This window comes from Salvelinus namaycush, chromosome 6, assembly GCF_016432855.1.
Source record: "Salvelinus namaycush isolate Seneca chromosome 6, SaNama_1.0, whole genome shotgun sequence".
Classification (NCBI taxonomy): domain Eukaryota; kingdom Metazoa; phylum Chordata; class Actinopteri; order Salmoniformes; family Salmonidae; genus Salvelinus; species Salvelinus namaycush.
In genome coordinates, this window is record NC_052312.1 from 49,386,195 (window position 1) to 49,405,257 (window position 19,063).

A 19,063-nucleotide genomic window follows, 5' to 3' on the forward strand; every position below is an offset into this window, starting at 1 on the left:
CTAGATGGACCTGTCACACAGACTAGATGGACCTGTCACACAGACTAGATGGACCTGTCACACAGACTAGATGGACCTGTCACACAGACTAGATGGACCTGTCACACAGACTAGATGGACCTGTCACACAGACTAGATGGACCTGTCACACAGACTAGATGGACCTGTCACACAGACTAGATGGACCTGTCACACAGACTAGATGCACCTGTCACACAGACTAGATGGACCTGTCACACAGACTAGATGGACCTGTCACACAGACTAGATGGACCTGTCACACAGACTAGATGGACCTGTCACACAGACTAGATGGACCTGTCACACAGACTAGATGGACCTGTCACACAGACTAGATGGACCTGTCACACAGACTAGATGGACCTGTCACACAGACTAGATGCACCTGTCACACAGACTAGATGCACCTGTCACACAGACTAGATGCACCTGTCACACAGACTAGATGCACCTGTCACACAGACTATCCTCACACAGCTCTATCCTGTAGTGATGCAGTGATAACCCCCAGTTCTACCCTGTAGTGATAACCCCCAGTTCTACCCTGTAGTGATGCAGTGATAACCCCCAGCTCTACCCTGTAGTGATGCAGTGATAACCCCCAGTTCTACCCTGTAGTGATAACCCCCAGTTCTACCCTGTAGTGATGCAGTGATAACCCCCAGCTCTACCCTGTAGTGATGCAGTGGTAACCCCCAGCTCTACCCTGTAGTGATGTAGTGATAACCCCCAGTCTACCCTGTAGTGATGCAGTGATAACCCCCAGTCTACCCTGTAGTGATGCAGTGATAACCCCCAGTTATACCCTGTAGTGATGCAGTGATAACCCCCAGTTATACCCTGTAGTGATGCAGTGATAACCCCCAGCTCTACCCTGTAGTGATGCAGTGATAACCCCCAGCTCTACCCTGTAGTGATGCAGTGATAACCCCCAGCTCTACCCTGTAGTGATGCAGTGATAACCCCCAGTCTACCCTGTAGTGATGCAGTGATAACCCCCAGCTCTACCCTGTAGTGATGTAGTGATAACCCCTAGTTATACCCTGTAGTGATAACCCCCTGTCTACCCTGTAGTGATAACCCCCAGCTCTACCCTGTAGTGATAACCCCTAGTTCTACCCTGTAGTGATGCAGTGATAATGCCCAGTTCTACCCTGTAGTGATGCAGTGATAATGCCCAGTTCTACCCTGTAGTGATGTAGTGATAACCCCTAGTTATACCCTGTAGTGATGTAGTGATAACCCCCAGTCTACCCTGTAGTGATAACCCCCAGCTCTACCCTGTAGTGATAACCCCTAGTTATACCCTGTAGTGATGCAGTGATAACCCCCAGTCTACCCTGTAGTGATGCAGTGATAACCCCCAGTTATACCCTGTAGTGATGCAGTGATAACCCCCAGCTCTACCCTGTAGTGATGCAGCGATAACCCCCAGTCTACCCTGTGGTGATGCAGTGATAACCCCCAGCTCTATCCTGTAGTGATGCAGTGATAACCCCCAGCTCTACCCTGTAGTGATGTAGTGATAACCCCCAGTCTACCCTGTAGTGATGCAGTGATAACCCCCAGTCTACCCTGTAGTGATGCAGTGATAACCCCCAGTTCTACCCTGTAGTGATGCAGTGATAACCCCCAGTTATACCCTGTAGTGATGCAGTGATAACCCCCAGTTATACCCTGTAGTGATGCAGTGATAACCCCCAGCTCTACCCTGTAGTGATGCAGTGATAACCCCCAGCTCTACCCTGTAGTGATGCAGTGATAACCCCCAGCTCTACCCTGTAGTGATGCAGTGATAACCCCCAGTCTACCCTGTAGTGATGCAGTGATAACCCCCAGCTCTACCCTGTAGTGATGCAGTGATAACCCCCAGTTCTACCCTGTAGTGATAACCCCCAGTTCTACCCTGTAGTGATGCAGTGATAACCCCCAGCTCTACCCTGTAGTGATGCAGTGATAACCCCCAGTTCTACCCTGTAGTGATAACCCCCAGTTCTACCCTGTAGTGATGCAGTGATAACCCCCAGCTCTACCCTGTAGTGATGCAGTGGTAACCCCCAGCTCTACCCTGTAGTGATGTAGTGATAACCCCCAGTCTACCCTGTAGTGATGCAGTGATAACCCCCAGTCTACCCTGTAGTGATGCAGTGATAACCCCCAGTTCTACCCTGTAGTGATGCAGTGATAACCCCCAGTTATACCCTGTAGTGATGCAGTGATAACCCCCAGTTATACCCTGTAGTGATGCAGTGATAACCCCCAGCTCTACCCTGTAGTGATGCAGTGATAACCCCCAGCTCTACCCTGTAGTGATGCAGTGATAACCCCCAGCTCTACCCTGTAGTGATGCAGTGATAACCCCCAGTCTACCCTGTAGTGATGCAGTGATAACCCCCAGCTCTACCCTGTAGTGATGTAGTGATAACCCCTAGTTATACCCTGTAGTGATAACCCCCAGTCTACCCTGTAGTGATAACCCCCAGCTCTACCCTGTAGTGATAACCCCTAGTTCTACCCTGTAGTGATGCAGTGATAATGCCCAGTTCTACCCTGTAGTGATGTAGTGATAACCCCTAGTTATACCCTGTAGTGATGTGGTGATAACCCCCAGTCTACCCTGTAGTGATGCAGTGATAACCCCCAGCTCTATCCTGTAGTGATGCAGTGATAACCCCCAGTCTACCCTGTGGTGATGCAGTGATAACCCCCAGCTCTACCCTGTAGTGATGTAGTGATAACCCCCAGCTCTGCCCTGTAGTGATGTAGTGATAACCCCCAGTCTACCCTGTAGTGATAACCCCCAGTCTACCCTGTAGTGATAACCCCCAGTCTACCCTGTAGTGATAACCCCCAGTCTACCCTGTAGTGATAACCCCCAGTCTACCCTGTAGTGATGTAGTGATAACCCCCAGCTCTACCCTGTAGTGATGCAGTGATAACCCCCAGCTCTACCCTATAGTGATGCAGTGATAACCCCCAGCTCTACCCTGTAGTGATGTAGTGATAACCCCCAGTTCTACCCTGTAGTGTTGCAGTGATAACCGCCAGCTCTACCCTGTAGTGATGCAGTGATAACCCCCAGTTCTACCCTGTAGTGTTGCAGTGATAACCGCCAGCTCTACTCTTTATGGATTTCCACTTCCTGTATCTCGTCTCCCTCTTTCAGCGATAAGGGATGGGAGGACCCATTAGAAATAGAATTACTATCATTCTACAGTTATTCTATGAGGATATCACTGCTTTGTCACTAGCTGTGGGTTCTCCTCTCCTCTCATCACTAGCTGTGGGTTCTCCTCTCCTCTCATCACTAGCTGTGGGTTCTCCTCTCCTCTCATCACTAGCTGTGGGTTCTCCTCTCCTCTCATCACTAGCTGTGGGTTCTCCTCTCCTCTCATCACTAGCTGTGGGTTCTCCTCTCCTCTCATCACTAGCTGTGGGTTCTCCTCTCCTCTCATCACTAGCTGTGGGTTCTCCTCTCCTCTCATCACTAGCTGTGGGTTCTCCTCTCATCACTAGCTGTGGGTTCTCCTATCCTCCTCTCATCACTAGCTGTGGGTTCTCCTATCCTCCTCTCATCACTAGCTGTGGGTTCTCCTATCCTCCTCTCATCACTAGCTGTGGGTTCTCCTATCCTCCTCTCATCACTAGCTGTGGGTTCTCCTATCCTCCTCTCATCACTAGCTGTGGGTTCTCCTCTCAAATCAAATCAAACTTTATTTGTCACATGCGCGGAATACAACAAGTGTAGACTTTACCGTGTAATGCTTACATACAAGCCCTTAACCAAAAGTGCAGTTCAAGAAGAGTTAAGAAAATATTTACCAAGTAGACTAAAATAAAAGTAATAATAAAAAAGTAACACAATAAGAATAACAATAATGAGGTGATATACAGGGGGCACCGGTACCTAGTCAGTGTAGGGGGGTACAGGTCAGTTGAGGTCATTTGTACATGTAGGTGGGGGTGAAATGACTATGCATAGATAATAAACAGCGAGTAGCAGCAGTGTACAAAAAGGGAAGGGGGGGTCAATGTAAATTGAATTTTATTAATTGTTCCGCAGTTTTATGGCTTGGGGGTAGAAGCTTTTGAGGGGTCTTTGGGTCCTCGTCACTAGCTGTGGGTTCTCCTCTCCTCCTCTCATCTTTACTTTCTCCCCATCGTTTCCCTCTCAAGGACTCCTTGACGTCCCACAGTCTGCAGCCAATCATCTACCTATTGTGTCTGGAGAGGAGCAGCCGCCCTTTGGCTGCAGACTGCTTTGAACAGGACCCTTTGCATTTACTGTGGATGGGAGGATGTATACCTTGCAGGGGTAACAGTAACGTGTGTTCGGATGTTTATTCAGACCCAGAACATGTCGGTGCTGTTGTTGTTGTCTAGTTAGACAGGGCCTCTAATCTCCCAAAAAATATTATGTTATTTTCAGTTGTCAATTTTTGTTTTAAGAGATACTTGTGGTGCAGGCCTGAGATGTATTTTTAAGACCCCTTTCAGAGGGAACATTTCTTAGACTGGCACCCGAGCTACCTGTGGTGCATCCTTACTGGCTAAAACAAATTGGGGAAAAATGTGTTCTCCACAACACACAGTCGGAGATAGGTAAATCATATTCTCTCTGCATGACCTCCTGCTCATAAACATTATCACTAATTCACAATGATGTCATCATCCGTCCACATCTTTCCAGTAATTCATGTCTGGGTAGAACAAGATGTCTGTGCATTGTGAATAAGCTGGACGCCCACATCGACAGCCCTCATCGGAGAGGAGGCCATATTGTTTCTGACAGAGTTGAGGAAGTACAAGGAGATTAATGTGGGAGAGTGAGTCAACGGAACGATGAGAGAGGAGAGTCGAGACTGTGTGGGAAGCAGTGTTTGTTATCAGTGCACTGGAATGGGAGAGCTCTCCACTCCCCTAGCTTTGGAGGTCTCTCCATGCCTGCCTCAATCCCTCTGCCTAGTAGTGCCTCTTGATGGTACAGCCAGGGAGTTGAGTTAGCCTTGAGAAGGTAAACTAGCACCTGATACTCAGTTTTATTTCCAGAGTAAAACACACACGTTTCACACCTCTACTCCTCAGGTAGGCAGGTTACCGCCAGGTTGGGCATTTTAATTCTAACTTGGCACAAGCAGACTTTATTCAACTACTCATGGGCTTTATGATTAGTTGAGTTGTTGAATCAGGTGTGCTGAGTTAGAACAACAATGAGCGACCATTGGGTTTCCAGAGAACTGAAGTTGAGAGGCACTAGTCTTTGGTTCCCAAATGATGGGTCCAAACCCATTGGCGAGTCTTGGTCAGTTTGTACTGGATGTTTTCTGGTTGAGAACCAGGTTACAACCAACTGGTCTCTGATACAACCAAGAAAATATGTATTTTTCCAGTCCAGTTTTTAAGTAAATACTTGCAGTAAACTTTGCAATACATTAGGAGCTAAAGCAGATTGTGTTCTTCATTTCACCTGTCACATTATTTTACATTATGAAGCTTACCATGGTTCTCCAGAACAGTTGAGCCAGTCACGTGTTTGTTTATAAATAGCACAACGGGAGAAAGCTGGAGCAGGTGAGTCCAGCTGTGTATTGACAGGGGTTGTGTTTTATATATAGGGGTCAACAGTGTTTTTTTGCATCAACAGAGTGGTCAGGGACGTGCAACTATAGTTTTCCTTCACAGAAAATAAATTAGTGCAACACATTCGGCAGAAAACACCTGCATTGTCATCAGATGACAACAGAAGTGCAACAGTATTTCGCTGGCAGCCACACAAGTAAATGAGCTTCCAATGAAAAAGCAAGGTCTTTTTTTGGAATGTTTATCATAGAAAGAATGTAACCAGATACATTTCTTCATGTTTTGCTTAAAGTTAATCTTGTATTTTACAGGAGAAAAGTAAGCTGGCTACACCAAGAAAAGTACAGTGGAAAAGTATCTACACATCAGTCAGAGTGCTGTCTGCTGATAGAATGCCAGTTTGGAATTCTCATCCCAACGGAGAAGTTCAACTGAAGCACAAAATTAGTTAGATGCCGAGCAGAAATTCCAATAAAAAGCATTTTAGATCTGCATTTTATAAAACGCAGCAAGATATTTCGCATGTGTTTTGTCTTTTGTTCCTGCGTGAAAAACAAATAATTATACGTTAGGGCAACCCCTAAGATTAACTTGCTAGTTGTCTAAGTAAGTGGCTGAATTAATAAGGTCACAGGGCATCATATTGTGTTAGCTTTCTGTCTTGATTGAGAAGTCAAAGCCCTTTGGATGAGTTAGTTATCTTTCTTCATTTGCACAATGTTTCTCATTCACATTCACTTGTAAATGTCCAAACTCACCAAAAAGGACATTTGATCGCTCCTACCTATATACTGTTTTTATAACTTTATGAGCTGGATTGCCTGTCGTTGCAATTCGTTTATTTTCGTTTCAGCTCGTTAGCATACTTAGCTAGCAGGCTCCATGGAAATGAGCTCTTACTTGTGCTAATTTTGTTAGCATTCTGATAATAGACGAACAATGTTTTTTTTTGCGTTCTTTGGCTCTCCCTTGTGTACTAAGCTGGCAATACCATAAATCTTAGTGTGAGAGAAGGATGGTTGAGGATATATAAATCTGGATACCGCCCAACCCTAGTTCGAATCTCATCATGGACAACTTTAGCATTTTAGCTAATTAGAAACTTTTCAACTACTTACTACTTTTTAGCTACTTTGCCACTACATAGCATGTTAGCTGACCCTTCCCCTAACCTTAACCCTTTTAGCTAACCCTTCCCCTAACCTTAACCCTCTAACCTAACCCCTTAAACTTAACCCTAAAATTAACCCTAAACTCTAACCGCTAGCCTAGCAAACTTTAGCCAGCTAGCTAATGTTAGCCACATAGCCACTTAGCTTGAATTCATAACATAAAGTATCATAAAGTACATTTTCCAAAATCATAATGTACAGTATAATACAAATTGTAATTCGTAACATAATATACGAAATGGGTGATGGACATCCACAACTTAAACATTCCATATGAATCGTAAAATATCATACTAAATGAAGTGTCTCGAATTTACATATAGAATAATACAGAATGCTCTGAGACCAGGTTACTTTTTCATAACAAGGTCAAGATGTCATGCGAAAGAGGTCATATTTTGGGTGTTACCTCATCAGATTACAACTGTTTATGTAACAAACAGGGTGGAACTGTTATACTAAGAAGACATGGAGGCAATTCCACAGAACAGAATGATGTTGAGATCTTTCACTCAGAAATTGTTAAAAGTCATCCTTGTGCATAGTTTTATGGTTTGTATAATTTTACAATCATTGGTTTTTGTTTGGCATACATTTTAAAGTGAAAAATCTGAGCATCATTCTGTTACCGTTGAATTGCCCATTTAACAAAATTTCACATGGCACAAAGAAAGTTGGGAAACCACTGACGTAGTGATGTCAGGCTGCGTCTGCTCCACCACAATGGCTTGGGCAGACAACACTCAGCCCGGACCAGCCGATGTGGAACTTTTCTTTTTACCACTGGATTAAAGACTAGCATGTCTGCCTCTTTTCTTTTAACCCCAGGATTGGCTACAATAAGCATTTGTCTGCTCAGGCGTGCCAGTAATTTTGTCCATGCCATTTGTCTTTAATTTTTTTTATTTTTTTTTTTACTTATTTTAGAAGAAATAGGGACGAGTTAATGATTCAACAAAAGTGAAAGGGTAACAAAATATTCGTCCACAACTGTTTTTTCCCCTGTACACAACTGTATTTTCCCCTGTACACAACTGTATTTTCCCCTGTACACAATTGTAATTTCCCCTGTACACAACTGTATTTTCCCCTGTACACAACTGTATTTTCCCCTGTACACAACTGTATTTTCCCTTGTACACAACTGTATTTTCCCATGTACACAACTGTATTTTCCCCTGTACACAACTATTTTCCCCTGTACACAACTGTAATTTCCCCTGTACACAACTGTAATTTCCCCTGTACACAACTGTATTTTCCCCTGTACACAACTGTAATTTCCCCTGTACACAATTGTATTTTCCCCTGTACACAACTGTATTTTCCCCTGTACACAACTGTATTTTCCCCTGTACACAACTGTATTTTCCCCTGTACACAACTGTAATTTCCCCTGTACACAACTGTAATTTCCCCTGTACACAACTGTAATTTCCCCTGTACACAACTGTAATTTCCCCTGTACACAACTGTATTTTCCCCTGTACACAACTGTATTTTCCCCTGTACACAACTGTAATTTCCCCTGTACACAACTGTATTTTCCCCTGTACACAACTGTATTTTCCCCTGTACACAACTGTAATTTCCCCTGTACACAACTGTATTTTCCCCTGTACACAACGCTAGTAAACTGCTGCGCAACCTAAGTAGTTGATAGTGTGTAATGAATTCATGAATGATTTCCGTCAGTAGGACATGGCACACTAACAGTGTCATATGCCAGCCATAGTAGTAATAACACATACACAGGCTGGGTCCTGGTCAAAAGTAATGCACTATGTAGGGAACAGGGTGCCATTTCAAATCAAACTTTATTTGCCACATGCGCCGAATACAACAAGTGTAGACCTTACCGTGAAATGCTGACTTAAAAGCCCTTAACCAACAGTGCAGTTCAAGAAGAGTTAAGAAAATATTTACCAAATAAACTAAAGTAAAAAACAACAAAAAGTAACACAATAACATAACAATTACGAGGCTATATACAGGGGGTACCGGTACCGAGTCAGTGTGCGGGGGTACAGGCTAGTTGAGGTAATATGTACATGTAGGTAGGGGTGAAGTGACTGTGCATAGACAATAAACAGCTAGTAGCAGCAGTGTACAAAACAAATGGAGGGGTGAGTCAATGTAATAGTCCGGTGGCCATTTGATTAATTGTTCAGCAGTCTTATGGCTTGGGGGTAGAAGCTGTTAAGGAGCCTTTTGGTCCTAGACTTGGCGCTGCGGTACCGCTTGCTGTGTGGTAGCAGAGAAAACAGTCTATGACTTGGGTGTCTGGAGTCGCTGACAATTTTATGGGCTTTCCTCTGACACTGCCTAGTATATAGATCCTGGATTGCAGGAAGCTTGGCCCCAGTGATGTACTGGTCTGTACGGACTACCCTCTGTAGTGCCTTACGGTCAGATGCTGAGCAGTTGCCATACCTCATCTCCTTACCTTCATTACCACTGATCTGTAAGAAGCATTTGGGACGCAAATACAGAGAAAACAAATCCCATGCAATTTGAAGCGGGCCATGCTGAAACCTTGAAACATACATCTAGGAAGCTGCTCTTTCCTTTATGTTCTGCTTCCACCAATCAGCTACTGCCAATTGAAAGCAATGATATTTTAGTTTTTTGTCTTTCCAAAAATGTGATTAAGGGTAGTTGAACCACATAACTTTCAGTATCACAACAGTGAGTCTGGAGGACTTCAAAATGAGCGATAGACTAGAATGAAGATAAAATTGGATGATTGCCTATTGGACGAGCTGGTGGTCAGGGTCATATTCATTTATGTACGACGGTTGGCGAAATTTGAGCCAGAGGGAGTAGGTATCCTGCATGGCCCAGGGCCAGCCAAGGGTCACAGTGGCCCCACAGATTCTATCCACACAGATGTAGGATCTTAATTTGATAACTATTTTGTTGCTGACAATTTTCATGCACAGCACAAAATGCAAACTTGTGCTGTTTTTGAGTTTTAAAAAGGCTTCTAAAATTGAACTTAGCAATGCCAGACTCGATTTACCCTAATGAAAAACCTATCACCCCCTACACAAATCTATTATAATTCACATAAGTAATCACATTTCCTGTTGCTGCAGGATCGTTTTCCTGCTGTAGCAAACTGGCTCAAATTAAGACCCTACATCTGTACCTGATGTGGAGACCAGTGACTTTTGATTACACAGAGTACTGGACGGATCTCACTCTACGTCTCTCATCTGGCTGCATTAAATCTTCCACCTCATGTATTGTTGTTGTGAAATGGAAGTGTAGTTTAGATCATTGGTATACAATTCAGTCTATGACTGGGAGCTAACAATACGTGCTACTACTGCTGTGTACTGTGAGAGAGGAGAGTGGTGGAAATGCGGAGGTAGAGTGACAATGTCAATGACAAAATGACAATGAGTTTGTTTTAGGGGAGATGGAAAGTTGAGTTTACTGGTCATCTCTGATACGTTAACAATCACTTATCACCTCACTGTGAAGGTGGATGAGTTGGATAGGTAGTTACTCCCTTCACAAGAAAGCTCCATTTGCTTCCTCTCCTCATCTCCTTACCTTTATTACCACTGATCTGTAAGAACCATGACAGGTGAAAGCAAAAGGGTGGGAGTCTATCCATTACTTTCATCTGATTCAGTGATCATTAAGGAAAGGCGAGGAGAGGAAACCATGACCGAGTAATGATATACAGCCTTTGTCTCCTGCATTTAAATGGAATTAGATAGAGGTGTTTTCTGTGGGCATATGGACCCCCCTCACCCCAAGCTGGCAGGGAGGTGGTGAACACACACATGAATAAGTCATCAAACAGGGAGGCGGGGGTCAGGAGGACTGCATCCCAGCAGATAAAACTAGTTGCAGTGACATCTTTTATGATGTCATGGTCAGGTTGTGTACTGGTTGTATTTCTTCTATTATAAGAAAGGTTTTGTTACATTTTGAAAATATACAAATATAAATATATTTCTGGAGAGCTTATATTACATGGTCTAATTTAATTGGACTTTCAGCTGAACGTGGCTGATCGGTTAGGGGCTAGCGGGAATGGACATACTTGGCTGCACAACACTTTAATGCAAACCTGTCTCTGTGAGAGGGATTACAGAAGCGCTTGGTGAGAGGGAAGCAGAGGCGGAAGAAGAATAGCGGCGTCTCATCGTGGCACTATCACGACTCAGGATATGACCCAGATGCAGATACGGGAGGCGGATAGTACAGTTCTCAGATGATTTATTAGAAACACGGGGCAGGCAAAGGTTCGTGATCAGATCAGAGTCAGGCAGGCACAGGACGGCAGGCAGAATGGTCAGAACCGGGAAAAACTAGGAAACAGAACAAGAGAAACAGGAAGGCGGGAATGAACGCTGGTAAGACCTGACAAGACAAGATGAACTGGCAACAGACAAACAGAGAACACAGGTATAAATACACAGTGGATAATAGGAAGATGAGCGACACCTGGAGGGGGTTGGAGACAAGCACAAAGACAGTGAAACAGATCAGGGTGTGACAGGCACATCTATTTTTAAGGGCTGTCAAGACCGAGGTGGAAGAGTTTATGTCCTGTTCTCACTGTGATCAGGCTGTTAGGGAGGACTGTCTTTCTGTCTCTCTTTCTTTCTCTCTGTCGGCCTTTCTCTGTCTGTCTTTGTGTGTGTGTGTGTCTATGTGTCTGCCTCTCTGTCGCTCTTTCTTTCTCTCTGTCGGCCTTTCTCTGTCTGTCTTTGTGTGTGTGTCTATGTGTCTGTCTCTCTGTTGCTCTTTCTTTCTCTCTGTCAGCCTTTCTCTGTCTGTCTTTGTGTGTGTGTGTGTGTGTGTCTGTCTCTATCTCAGAACCCAGATGAGTTCCTATGGGAATCTCACTGCTCCAGCTCTCCAGATGTTACTTGATTATTTGGGGGGAGGGGATGAGAGGGGTCCATGTTGAGGCTTAAATCTCTCTGTAACAGGGACATGGTTTGTCCCCCTCTCTGACCCATCTAGATCTGCATGTCACTGTTCTGCCTCCCAAAAACATGTTCACTGGGCATTATGTAATGAGGGTTTACATCATGTGCTATAGCCTAGTTAAGAATCTATCAAGTCTCTTGTGTAAGCTGGGAAGGCCAGGCAGACAGGCTCTATGATGCCAGCTTCCTCTGCTCCCTCTCTACCTCTTTCTCTCTCATACTCCTCTCCTCTTTCAAACCTCCCTCTATTCTTCCTCTCCTTTAGAGCGTGTGTGTGCATACACAGGATACTCGAAGGTCACGACCCATTCTGCCAGCACAGCATTCTCTCCCCTGGGCGGCCAGCCACCATGTGCCCCCTGAGTATCTGTGTTGAGGATTGTGTGTGTTGAGTGTGCATCAGCTCTCAGATGTGATGATTCCAGACCAGTAGTGTTCTGTCCTGTCCTGATACAGCGTCATTACTTGGTCCTCTGTCCTGAAGATGTGGTCTTGTGTGGTTTAGCTAGTAGAGAATGGCACTAGCAATGCCAGAATAGTTGGTTTCATACCCATACAAAAAGGCCCTCACTGTTGTAAGTTGCTTTGGATAAAAGCAACTGCTAAATGGTGTATGTTACTAAAGGGATACTTCAGGATTTTGGCAATGAAGCCCTTTATCTACTTCCCCAGAGTCAGATGAACTCGTGGATACCATTTGTTATGTCTCTGTGTGCAGTTTGAAGGAAGTTGCTCACTAACGTTAGCATTCTAGCAGATAGACTTCCAGTCATTGAGCTAACGCTAGTTGGCATTGGCTGATGAAACTACCTCCGACTTCTTTCATACTGGATGCAGAGACATAAAAAGAGTATCCATGAGTTCATTTGACTCTGGGGAAGCAGATAAAGGGCTTCATTGCCAAAATCCCCAAGTATCCCTTTAAGATGTACTTTCATTTCTATATTGATTTCATATCAAAAAATTACTCAAATATTATAGTATTTATTATTTGGAAGGGACATAGAACACAGACACAGAAAACAACAGAACAACAAGTTCTTCAACTCATACTGTGTGCATGGTTTCGCTAGTGTGTCTGCCTGCCAGAGAGCCCTTCTGACAGCAAGATGAGTCTCCAATTTACAGATGTCGTTGTACTGCTGTGATGGACAACAGAGTATGCCCTAAATCCTCTGTGTCAGGAGACAAGTGGATTAAGTTCATCACTGACTGTCAGCAAAGCCATCTGGAGGAGGCAAATTAGCATTGAAAAGTCATCGTTTGCCGCACTTAACATTTGCGTGTTGCCTTGTTAGACATAGGGCCCACAGGTCCAAAGTAGTGCACTATATAGGGAATAGGGGGACATTTGGAACACATCCTTTAGCTTGTTAAAGATGGTATTGTTCAATGTAACAGTGGTTTGTGGTGTTGGTGTTTCCCCAGATATGACTCCATTTCCCTACAGAGTCGCTTTGGAGCAGCGGAAGAATTCCAAGGCATCTGCGTTAAGAAACAAAGTGTCTGGAATAAGTTGTGGAATAACTTTTCGTGAGCCCTTTATATAATAATCTGAAAGGGGAGGGAAATGGAGAGAAAGGTCCTTTGTGTGATCCTGTGCCAAGTGATAATAAAAAATACATCACACTAATATCAAGCCAATTGTCTCTTTTCTTCACTGCTCAAAAAGAAGTCGGCCTCCTTTAGTATTCCCACAGACACACAGTATGCATACAGCAGTGGCGGCTGGTGGGAGGAGCTATAGGAGGATAGGCTCATTATAATGTCTGGAATGAATTAATGTAACAGTCAATCATGTAGTTTCCATATGTTTGATGTGTTTGATACCGTTCCATTATTCCATTCCAGCCAATACAATGAGCCCGTCTTCCTATAGCTCCTCCCACCAGCCTCCTCTGGCATACAGCCATTCCCGAACTATGTCTCCTTTAGTATCTCGCACACTGTAGAGCTGGTGCTATCACCCTTGAGCTAATAATGACAGTGGTGATTAAACAAACTCGGATGCCTATTCGCCCGCCTTCCTGGTCCCCCTGCTGTACCCGCTCGTCCGGCAAAGGGATGTGTCGTCATCCCCCTGGCCATGGGCCACAGGTTGGGCGAGAGCGGGAGAAAGCGAAGTGTGGGAGCTCCCACGAAGTGTTAAACAGAGACAGTGACTGGCATGAGTCATGACAATTACATCTTCTGGCCGTCTATAGATGAAGGATCTTAATTTGATCGCTCTGTTGCGAGATAGATTTCCTGCAATGCAGGACATTTTTAACTTGTAGTGTATTTGAAGTTTAAAAAGGCTTTTGAAGTTTGATTTTCCCTTATGAAAAATGTATCAACCCCTACAAAAATGTCCATTAATTACAATCCACATAATTCACATTTCCAGTTGCTGCAGGATTATTTTCCTGCTATAACAAACTGGCTCAAATTAAGACCCTGCATCGGTATATGTTATCTCCTCTAACAGCGGAGATAGGAAGCATTCTAGTCAGGGTTTTGAAGTCTATGTGATAGGCTAGATTATAGCCTGGTTGTCTGTAGTGTGGAGGCTAAAGAAAGGATTCTCTCTCCTTTAGTGTTACAAAAAATAGCCTGTCAACCAAAAATAAAATATTCATTCAAGTGCTCTGGTGTGGCCCCTTGCCAGCCCTCAATGAGATGATGTGCTCTAAAGTCACAGTCATGTTCCCTCACCAATGACAATAGCAACATTATCTTTCTATTAGAGTCGATTAAACGGTTGTTATTGGCTAAATATTGATTATGCCAACTCTGCAGTCTGGACCAGTGTTCCTGGGGTTCAGGTGGTTCTCTCTCTCTCGCTCTCTCTTTCTCCATTGTATAATAAAACAAGATGATGAAGGCCTTTGTCTGTTTGACCTTGTCTTGAACAGCTGGCTCCCAAACAGTGAATGAGGCATTTTTTCTCAATCATGCCAGCTAACAGGCCATATCTGTCCCGATGCACTCTCCCCGGGTTCGAAGAAAGCGGATGTTTACAGTTTTCAGGGATGCAGTATTTTCAACCTAACTTTCTTTTCCCCTGAAAAAAATGAAAGTGGGGACTCCGTTCAGGGGTCTTCTTACGCCTGCTACGTTAGGTTATTAACCTCGGTTATTATTAAAGACAGGCGTAAAAAGACATCTGAGCGGAGTTCCCACATCCGGTTTTCAGCGGGAAAGGAAGCTTGGTTGAATTAGCTGTATCCCTGAAAACTGAATGCGTCCGGTTGTTGGCAACTCCGCTAAGGGTGGTCCTGATGCTGGAAGAGGTATTTTGCCATTGGCTGCTTTCTGTCGAGACATTCTTTTAAATGTACACCTTGTTGCCAGGAAGTCGGCATCTGTCCGGACTGTTAATGCAGGTCATTAAACTTTAGAAACAATGTCCTCCTTGCCTCACATGGTAATCACCCAAGGGCCCGTTTTAGTGCCAAATAATATAATCACTGAGGAATTGCAGAAAAAATCCTCTGTTGGAATATTCATATTGCGACAACTCTGTGTGCATCCCAAATAGTACCCTATTCCCTATGTAGTGCACTACTTTTGGCCATGACTCTGATCAGAAGTAGTGCACTATGTAGGGTAAATACTGCCATTTAGGACACATCCTGTGACTGAGTCAGATGCCTTCAATTGGTCTGAAACACCACGGTCCCATTTGTATATGGTTGTATGGTTAAATAATCAATTGACGGTGCGGTGGTGTGAGAGGTAGAGCCTGGGTATAGCAATTTGCCATCTGATGAGCACTCATGTATTCTTATGCCTCTCTGCCCGCTGCTCTTTAAGGCTCTGGTTCTCCAGTCAGAAGGCATTTCTCCTAATGGTGCTTCAACATGCTCCTCATAATGGTTAATTAGTTGTGAGTCACAATCACTGCAGCTCCCTGTTAATCTGCTCCCTTTATCCCTTCTGATCAGGAGAAAGAGGAAGCCTATGGGAGGAAAGAAAAGGTTGGAGCTTTATAGTTGATGAGATGGATGGGTAGGTTTTTGCATCTGTTCTTTAAAATACAAAATGTAACCTAGTTTATTTTGTAGCTGTGCAGCCACTTCATATGAAATAGTCTGATACTACTCTGAGCATACTGTGATAATGTAGCAGTGGATGGCTAAGTGCATCACTACTGCCTTCCTAAGACCAAGTCATTTAGCCATGGATCCAGAAATGCCTAGGCTTTTTTTGGGCCAGTGGTATTAACAGTGCTTCAGGGTTGTCAGGTTGGAATTTCCTCTCTGTCACAACTACAGGGGGGATGTTAGAAGGTCGGAGGGTTGGAAGATTGGAATGGAAGGTTGGAATGGATCTGACGGGAAGGTTGGGATGTTGGAAGGTTAGAATGTTGGGATGTTAGAAGGTTGAAATGGAAGGTTAAAGCGGAACTGATGGAAGGTTGGGATGTTGGAAGGTTGGAATGGAACTGACTGGAAGGTTGGAATGGAAGGTTGTCATGGAACTGACCAGAAGGTTTTAATGTTGGGGTGTTGGAAGGTTGGAATGGAAGGTTTGAATGGAACTAACAGTTGGAAGGTGCTGTATATTGGTACCATTAGACTTCCAGGTGAGTGGATTTTAGGAAACATACTGTACAAGGGAAATCGTCTCCACTCTTGAAAATGAAGAGAGCTCTCAACCTTTAAATGTGGTGCATCTTGTCAGATCCCCCAGACTCCAAGGCACCATCACTAATCATGCGTTCACTTCTATGTTTCCAGGTATGTGCTTTTCCACAGCATTTGTGTGTGCAACCAACAATGACCAGAATCGCCCATGGGGGTACGAGTTCATTGGCGGGTCAGAGGTTATGTCATGGGTCCTCCCATTTAGGTGAATACTCTTTTTCTATAAAATGTTGCATATTGGAATTTTCCATCTTGTGATTGGTTGTGTTTAGGCAATAAATGTGATAAATTTAGACAAGTAATTACAATTGGGTAAGGTTATATGGGTTGGATTAAGTTTGGGTAAGAAATGTTATAGGTTAAAATTAGAGACCAGGTTAAGGGTTGGGGTAAGATTAGAAAACAAATTAAACCACACCGGGATTCGAACTAGCAATATTGTGTATGGGAATCCCACTGTAAGCTCCACCCACTGACGCTTGAACTTTCATCCACTCAGCTAAAATGTGGAAGTCAAAATACTTGGAATAAAACCTCCATTTTATCATAGTTCCGTAAGTACCACTGAAAATCATGTCACCACTGAAGCAGTCGTATTTCAGTGTCTTGGCGTTATCATTTTGCGATACATAATTGGCTTCAAAACTTATCTCACTTATCTCTTCCCTTTGTGAAGTCCCTTTGTTAATAATGCATAGTCGCGGTGAAACGTAAATGTTTGACTTGAATGCATTTGCATTAACTACCCTGTGTGTATTTCCCTCTCCCTCTCATCCAGGTCAGTGACACTGTGTTGGGAACAAAGCGGGCCTATGAATACACTTCTAACTTGATAGGTAGTGTGAGTTACCTGTAACAGTAGTGTGAGCAGTTGCCAGAAATACTATGCTTCGAAAGAACCGAGACATTTGGAATAGCATTTACAAGACCTCCTTCATTTATATGGGTATTGATGCATTACCAAACTAGTTTTTTCATTCACCCAACATATACCACATTTGTTCTCCAATTACACAAAACCAATTTGTTTTTTATATGCATGACTTCCTTTTTGTCAAACTGTTTTTTTCATGTTGCTTAAAATCCCAATTATTTTGCAGGAGTAGCCTACTCTGAAATTACAAAATTCAAATTTTTTAAGCAAAATGGACACCCACCCATGGCCATCCCACTGGGCACAGACATCAGTTCAATGTCTTGTTTTCATTTGGTTGAGTTGTGAACTAACGTGAATTCAATAACAACAAAAATTGCCGTGTCTTTGGATTAAGGTAAAACATTTGGTGAAAAAAGTTCTATCAGTTTTCTGCGTTGATTCAACGTTGTCACATTGGATTTTTTTGTGGAAATAACATTGATTCCACCTGTTTTTGCCCAGAGGGAGTGAATGTCATGCATTGACTACAACACCATGGATTGGATACTCGTTATGTCTTAGTCGGAACTAGGAAACTCTGAAATTTCCGACTTGCTAACTGGTTGATCGCGGCATGTGTATAACTACAACCAGTTAGCAAGTCAGAGTTTCCTAGTTCCGACTAGCACTTGAACGCGGCAATATTTAATATCCCTTTCTATATAGGTTGTGTTTTGAAACTATTGTCATCCGTTCGAACGCTGTACCTGATTTACAATAGAAAAGCTAAAACTTTGTCATTGTGAAAAATAATATGTTCTTAAGTGCCTTACCTGTGTAAATGAAAAAATAAATAAACAACATCAAGATGAGCAATAGGGGGACTTGAACAGTGTGTTTATTACCCTATTTACTTATGAGAGGTTGTCTATGAAGACTATCTGCTGAGACAATGTGGTAAACAGGAGACCAGAAGTGTCACACAATTTCTGTTTTTTTAACGTGTCAAAACATTTTGAAACGTTTTCCCGTTGCGTGCACTAATGAACACTACCCATCAGTTTTAAAGATAAAATGTACTCAACTTAATGGACTGAAACAGGGAGGGACAACCTGGACTTGTTCAATAGGAAACTCTGATTTCTGTTTTCCGTGTCAAAACATTTTGAAACGTTTTCTGTTGTATGCCGTAATGAACACTACCCAGGAATTGTAAAGATCAAATTTACTCAACTCAATAACATGATATACAATACACTTGAATAAAGCTCTACTTTGTCACATTGAAATAATAAATAGACTTATTAAACAGTGAAGGGGTCCTGGTATTTATTTATTTTTATTTAACCTTTATTTAACTAGGCAAGTCTCTAACACTTCTCTGATTCTCTACAATTGATCAATGGGCACCAGTAATGATTTGTATCATACAAATAAATTATTTGGTCGGTGCTTATTTTTGTCCTGTTTCAGGAAATGTGTTTTTTTTCTTCAAATTCAAACGCCCCCTGAGACACCCTCGGATAATGGGGTCACAGCCAGCCATTAGGGTTAAATGTCTTGCTCAAGGGCACCGATTGATTTTTTCCCCTTGTTAGCTCCCCTAGCAACCTTTCAGTCACTGTCCCAACGCTCTAACCGCTAGGCTACCTGCCGCGGTTATTGGCATCAATGGCATTCACTGAATGTGAATATCCACATCAGGAGCCCCTTGTCTTGGGGCCATGGCAGTTTTGATGAGTCATGGTGCTACCAACTGTGCACAACATAAAACATAAATGTCAGAGTAAAGTGTATGCTCCATGGGATCATTCTATTAATACTGAAGAGCTATGATCCTCTTCTTAACCA